The 7,288-nt window shown below is 39.0% G+C and overlaps 1 protein-coding gene across 2 annotated transcripts in view; it reads left to right on the top strand.

Moving 5' to 3' along the window:
- Positions 1–530: 530 nt before the first annotated feature.
- Positions 531–7,288, top strand: part of LOC122264787 (protein lifeguard 2) — a 45,173-nt gene continuing 38,415 nt past the window's right edge. For both annotated transcript variants that reach the window (XM_043033843.2, XM_043033852.2), the window contains exon 1: positions 531–664. The gene's annotated coding sequence lies outside the window, so the exon portion shown is untranslated. The remainder of the gene's footprint in view (positions 665–7,288) is intronic.

Raw genomic sequence — 7,288 nt, 5'->3', positions numbered from 1 at the left:
CGCAAGCCTTTGAACATATAAGGTAAACAGGAGGAAGCGCCGCCCACTTTAATCGTAATGAAACTTTGTTGAACAAAATATTCCTGTGACGTACCGGTATTCTGTTCCGGTCTGGAATAGTTTAGAATGTTCGTTGTAGGATTACAGGAAAACTTTCTTTTATGATTTTTGTTTACTATTCTGCTCCCTTTTGTATATGAAACTTCTTGTAGGAAAAGCTGGATACTTTTACCTTTTTCCATCCATTCAGAAATCGCAGACAAGCAAATGGGTTGATAAATTCACCTGTTACCATTTTTTTCGAACGCATCTTAAACGAAATCCATTAGATAAGGAAAATTACTAAATAATGATAACCAACAGCACATCTCTTCCCTAGATTTCAAAATCGCATTCACCTCTCACGTAAAAGCATAAACGATAAGAATTAAGCTTGAAAAAAAAATTAAAGTTAGCTCACTTATACATAAGACCGTACCGTACAGCGCAGAGCTAGGTTGTCTCCCTAACCATGTACCGTACCTCGATGAAAGCCATCTAGCGGCCGAAAAAAAAAGTTGAAGGAGAAGGCGAGTAGACAACAAGTGACTCAGTCGAGGAAACGCAAAGTTGGAATTATCTTGCCTTATTGTTTGCTTCTGCTGCTCAGGAGAGATTCATTCGGGTAAGTCATTTTATCCATTTGATAATTATTTGAGGGGCGGGTATGGGGAGTCTCGAAAAGCTGGAGGGAAGAGGAAAAACATGAAGAGTGAAGGAGGAGGTGGAGAGCGAACTGGTGACAGGAAGACCCGAAACTAAGAACTTCTAACAGAATGGCGTAGTTTACTCGACAGGAGCGGAAACGCCTATTTTCGCGTGTTATAATTGTCTCTGAAAGGATCGAGACAAGATTCTAATAATTGAACCTCGGTGTTCTTAAGAAAAACACATAAAGGTTTCCCGTATTTTTTTTTTGTACATTTTTTTTTCCTACTGGAGTTTCACCATCTTACACATACATTATGTGATTTAGTGATAAACATAATTGCAATAGAGAAACATAAATAAAAGTGTTGCAACTCGGTGCGTCAGTTCAACGTCACGTGATTCTGCTTTCTGACGTTGTTTCCCTGTTGCAGTGATTGCAAAAAGCCTCTGTTGTACTTGTCTGTGTGTTTCCGTGAGTGAATCGGTGTTTCTCCAGGCTTCTTTGACAGGTCTTTAATTAGTATTCTTATTTTGAAGATCGTTTTTTTAGGGTTTGATTTTTCAGTGAAATTTTACTGCATCAAGCTTAAATACTTGAATATGGCCTAATGGTTTCAGGCTTTCCAGTTGCAGACAGTGTTTTTGACAGATAGATTTGGATCTGTGATGTTTTGATGTTTGTTTCATTTTATTATTATATTGAATACGACAAATGCTAGTCAACGAATTGTGTGTCATATCTTTAGGCGGGGGGGGGTGAAGAAACAAGTGATTGAACCCATTCATGACAGGACGTATTTTTGCCTACTCCCGCTTACACCGGGAAGATAACTAGTGCGTGATGCTTCATGACGGGGTGTTTTTCACCCACCCTTTTCTTATAGCTTCCACGAATGCATCTACAATGTAAATGCATGTAAAAATATTCCCATGTTCAGAAGAGTTATTTTAGTCCAGAGATATTTTCCGACCACGTGATAGGACATCAACCAGTGCAAATTGGTTAAGTAACCTTGCCTCACCTTGCCAGGGGTATGTACCCCCTTATCCTAATTCAAGCCACATTGAAAAGATAATGTAATGGAATCCAGACTCTTGGTTGTTCTAATATTCATGATATCATTAAGCTTTCTTTTCCTTTTTTTCCCCTACTATAGAGCATGTTGTTTACAAGATACACCACTTTTAGGGCCGATGCTGCCTTGACAGCAAATCATGCCATCCTCTATCAATGGATCATCATTGCTTGGTATTGTGCTATATGTGTGCCAAAATTTTCCCGTTCCCTTTCCTTTGCTGTAAAATTGTTATTTATAAAATAAAATGTGAACTGTTTCAATACTTGACCCATTCACGCTGGGGTTTTTATCTGCCTGATGCCACTCCTGCTGGCTAGATAACAAGTGAACCCAGTGACTAAAGGCGCTGTCACACTAGCCTATTTTCCGTCGTTTTATTTCGTCAATTTTCAAAAATTGTCAATTTTTCGAGGCACGCAGTCACACATCTGCTTAGTAATGCGATACTCGCATTGCATTTGTAAACAATGGTGCCGAACAAGCGATAGTGCACGGTTATGCTAGACTTTAGCAGTTTTAGCAGATGCTGAGTGTAACAAGAAAAAGCAATAAAATATTCTAATTCAAGTATTCTTCTAAAGGGCCTTTGTCCATCCACAGTATTTTGTTTTTCAAAACTGGAGGAAAAATAGCGCGCTCCGCGGCTGACGGATGTAAACAATGAAGTCGAGCACTTAAAACAAATTTTATCTATGGAAATAAAATTTAGATTTACATACTTCTCCTTGTCAATTTTAAACTATAAATAAGAAAAGTAAATTTCATTATATTTGAATATCTTTAATGATTTAAAACAAATACGAACATTTAAAAATATAGTTCTTGATTTGATTATGCTTGGCCAATAAGACGACGGGAATGTTTCACGCGGAAACTCGGAATTATCGTCTGACTAGAAAGATGCCAATTCGCTCAAAAATTGACAATTTTTCAGAAAATTGACGGAAAAGTGCTAGTGTGACAGCGCCTTAAGTGTGAGATCTCTCCTGGTGTGACACCGTGCTGTGCCTCTCAGAGCACTTTTCACACGCCCAAGGGAATGGGGTGATAATTGGAAGTTTTTATATTTGTTTACATGATTTTCTCAAGTGAACCAAAATGTGTCTATAAAAATGGAACTCTTATGAGTATATACATATTTAACAATGTAAACCATATGTATTGAGGGAGAGATTATGACGTAATAGGACGTCAAACTATTCCCATGATGGGATATCACATCTTTCTGTGCCAATGGGTTAAATGCAACGGAAAATGCACCTCACCTGAAAAAATAAATCACGCCCAACCTTACACAAAACTGAATTTTACTTAGTTGTTATTACACTTAATGATAAAATATCCCAAATAGTGATGTATTGTTAACTACCATGTTCCTGGTATTAACCCATTGCGTACGGGTGTCATGACATACATGACGTAGGAGCTTTGGCCTGACGACGGGCGTCATGACGTACACGACGTTTGGGGATTTTGGATCACTGTGCTATTTTATTTTGCTATGAAAAAGGAATGAGTGATGATGGCTACTGCAGTCCTAATTACTATAATTACCGTAATATCGTGCAAGCTTAACGTCCAAAACCTAGATGGCACCACTTTTTTCTAGCACCAGCAGGTGAGAGAGCCTTGAATGGCACCCATCCACGGTCTCTAGCATGCACTTTCTCTATAGAGCGATGGCACACACTAAGTTGATGAACCCTTGCTCTAAAGTACCGCCGATGAAGGATGTGCAGGCAGAACGAGAAGAGGAAGGTGACTCAATCCATACCCAGTGTCTAAAATGTGCTCCTGTGCCAATATGGATGTCTTTCACTGTGGCACTCACAGTCACAAGCACAGGTTTCATTCCTCTTCTCTACCTCTTCTTGTTATCTTTATTGTAGGTGGTTATATGTTTCGTATTCGTTCATGACAGCACAAAAATACGAAAAAATAAAGTTGCCTTTTGTCCTCCCATAAAACAGCAATACTTCTATCACATTGAGTATAAAGAAAATAATGAGCTAATATGGATAACATACTACAATTTTAGTCAACTGCAGCACTGATAGAGCCTGTCATACGGCACATATAAGTCTCTAAACTCAATAAAACACACAAAAAAATAAAACACAAAAACCGCTCTAGTTTTACAATGAATGACTGAAAGAGATTTGGATGCTTCAAATCATATTGCTTCAAGTGGTCTCTCTCTAAAATAAAACCTATCCTGGAGGCTGGGCAAGCAAATTTATCTCCGTCTGCAATGGGTTAACCCATTGAGTACGGGTGTCATGACATACATGACGTAGGAGCTTTGGCGTGACGACGGGCGTCATGACGTACACGACGTTCGGGGATTTTGGATCACTGTGCTATTTTATTTTGCTATGAAAAAGGAATGAGTGATGATGGCTACTGCAGTCCTAATTACTATAATTACCGTAATATCGTGCAAGCTTAACGTCCAAAACCTAGATGGCACCACTTTTTTCTAGCACCAGCAGGTGAGAGAGCCTTGAATGGCACCCATCCACGGTCTCTAGCATGCACTGTCTCTATAGAGCGATGGCACACACTAAGTTGATGAACCCTTGCTCTAAAGTACCGCCGATGAAGGATGTGCAGGCAGAACGAGAAGAGGAAGGTGACTCAATCCATACCCAGTGTCTAAAATGTGCTCCTGTGCCAATATGGATGTCTTTCACTGTGGCACTCACAGTCACAAGCACAGGTTTCATTCCTCTTCCCTACCTCTTCTTGTTATCTTTATTGTAGGTGGTTATATGTTTCGTATTCGTTCATGACAGCACAAAAATACGAAAAAATAAAGTTGCCTTTTGTCCTCCCATAAAACAGCAATACTTCTATCACATTGAGTATAAAGAAAATAATGAGCTAATATGGATAACATACTACAATTTTAGTCAACTGCAGCACTGATAGAGCCTGTCATACGGCACATATAAGTCTCTAAACTCAATAAAACACACAAAAAATAAAACACAAAAACCGCTCTAGTTTTACAATGAATGACTGAAAGAGATTTGGATGCTTCAAATTATATTGCTTCAAGTGGTCTCTCTCTAAAATGAAACCTATCCTGGAGGCTGGGCAAGCAAATTTATCTCCGTCTGCAATGGGTTAATGGATTGTTCTCACCCTCTACTACTTACACTTCTTGGATGTAGGCTGTGACTCCACCTCAAAACCCAAAATCTTGATCCCAATAATAAATTAGGAGAATTGCAGGGCAGATAAAAGGAAATGGCTAAAAAGCACTGATGTGTGCCACAAATGTCATTATTTGTTAAATACATGGGGCTATGCTCCATATTGTACTGTAGAGGGGCTGTCAGCCCCCACCCATACCCTGAAAAAGAGATATTCTTCAGCATGGATAATGTATTTTGCTAAATAAGGAACCAGTCCAAGCTTTATTATGTCAGAATAGATATAGAATATGTTTGTTCTTCTTTTCTAGAGTTCCATTAGGCCCTGAAGCAACTGTGATCACTGTACACAACTGTTACATTCTTTTATTACAATAGATAGGAATATGGCTCAACTAGGGTACAGTTATGACATCAGTAGTATTTTAAATTTTTATTCATATGATAACCCACAATATCCCTGGGTTATTTCTTGTCCTCCCCTACGATTAGGACTCAGATTGTAGTTAGGAAATTGCAGCATACATCTCTATATGAGGAGTAGTGAGTGAAAAGAACTCAATGGTTTCACTATTGTGGTATTAACCCAATGGTGACGGCCAAATGCCTGATGACGGGGCGACACACCAATGTGACGTTCTCGATGCAATATTGCATAGGCCCGGCGTAGGGGGTTGCCTCTTCTCGCCGGGCTCATCGGGATTGGGTTAAGTGACATGGCATTATTCTGAAAATGTACTCTTTTGCCTAGTTTGAAAGTTTTGGCACATGTTCCATGAACTTCCATCATGTATATTCTTTCATGATGGAGCATGGACATGTTTCTTGTCTTACCATGAAATTTGGTGAAGGTTATTTGGCCTTTGCTGGCAGTATTATGGCACTTGTGTTAGTACATGTATTATATGGCATTAGAAAATGGTTATTGCTGAAGTGCTATAGTAGTTTCCTGATGACTGTCACAATACAACCTTCAGAACTTCAGCCTTCCCCTCCAACTCATCTAAACCCATGTCTTGTGATAGTTTGCACGGAAAATTTTCCTTGTCTCTTTAACCCATTGTGTACGGGTGTCATGACATACATGTTGGCACCAATTAGGCCTAAGAGACGCAACATTGGGATCTGCTCACAATTGAAGCGTGCACACAGTCATGAAGTATTATGGCTGTAACGGCGCTAGCTCTAGAGCTATAGGGTTCCAAAGTCAGCCTAAACTTGCATTTTATGATGGATTTATGGGAAAATATTGTTTGGGCTAGTCTGCGCTACCTGGAGGGCGGAGAAAACCCTTTCCCCGTCCCTCTAATATTTAGCCGCTGCCATTAGTGTTGTAGACTGCCTGCCTTGAAGACCAGTTAGGTAGTTAGGCGCCCCATCGGCAATGGGCTAATATTTAGTCAGTACCTGTGGCATCAGAAATATACCATCCTGGTGTTCAGTTAGCACAGTCAGATCCTGTTAAACCTCTGTTCATGTGTCTCAACTGTCTCAATGCCCCCTTCTTAAGTGAGATTAGACAGCAGCTAATTGCACAGATGACTTGTCAGATAGTACATATGTGACATAAGGAATATGTTATATATATATATATATATATGTATATGTATATGTATATGTATATGTATATGTATATGTATATGTATATGTATATATATATATATTTTTTTTTTTCTGGCATATATGAACCTTGTTTCATGGTATACAAATAGATGTCAAGTGGGGAATTTCAGTAGCTGAAAATGGGTGGTGAGAGTGTCTGGATCCTGAGGGAATTATAGTTTTAAAGAAAGATTCAGAATAATCAGAACTTTTTGTTGGATATGTATTATTGACATTCAGTTTGTACCATAGCAGATCACAACATACCAGTATATGCAAAGATATACCAGTTGTTTGCAAACTGACAGGATGATATTGGTGATTGATCTTGAATCAATTAGGTGGTTGATGTAGGTATAAAGGAAATAATACATGGGCTAGGTTAAGGTTATAGTTAGGGAATGGATTTAACCCATTAGCAGCGGATGGCGTTATTTGCTGCAAAGGCAGAGTCGGTCATAGACATGGATGGCACCGTGCCTGACAATGTAAACCAGTCATCCCACTGCACAAATATTTATTTGATACTGCGACCAATGGGTTAATTATGCATAACTGAAGAGTTTCTTGGAATCCATGCATTATTATTGCAGTATTATTAATAGGCTAACAGGTTTTACTCTGTAAAGCTTTTTCGGTATAGAAAATGCAAAGGTTCTCACCAGGTATGGTAGGCAAAGTCTAATTGTTGAAAAACAATATTTTTTATCACCTGATTGGCTCTCTTGGGAAAAGTGTCAAGGTCAGTCAATCATCGTG

This window comes from Penaeus japonicus, unplaced genomic scaffold (assembly GCF_977035675.1).
Source record: "Penaeus japonicus unplaced genomic scaffold, GWHDUDI00000001_assembly GWHDUDI00000027, whole genome shotgun sequence".
Classification (NCBI taxonomy): domain Eukaryota; kingdom Metazoa; phylum Arthropoda; class Malacostraca; order Decapoda; family Penaeidae; genus Penaeus; species Penaeus japonicus.
The sequence above is the reverse complement of the archived record's forward strand: the minus strand, read 5'-3'. Positions and strand labels throughout refer to the sequence as shown.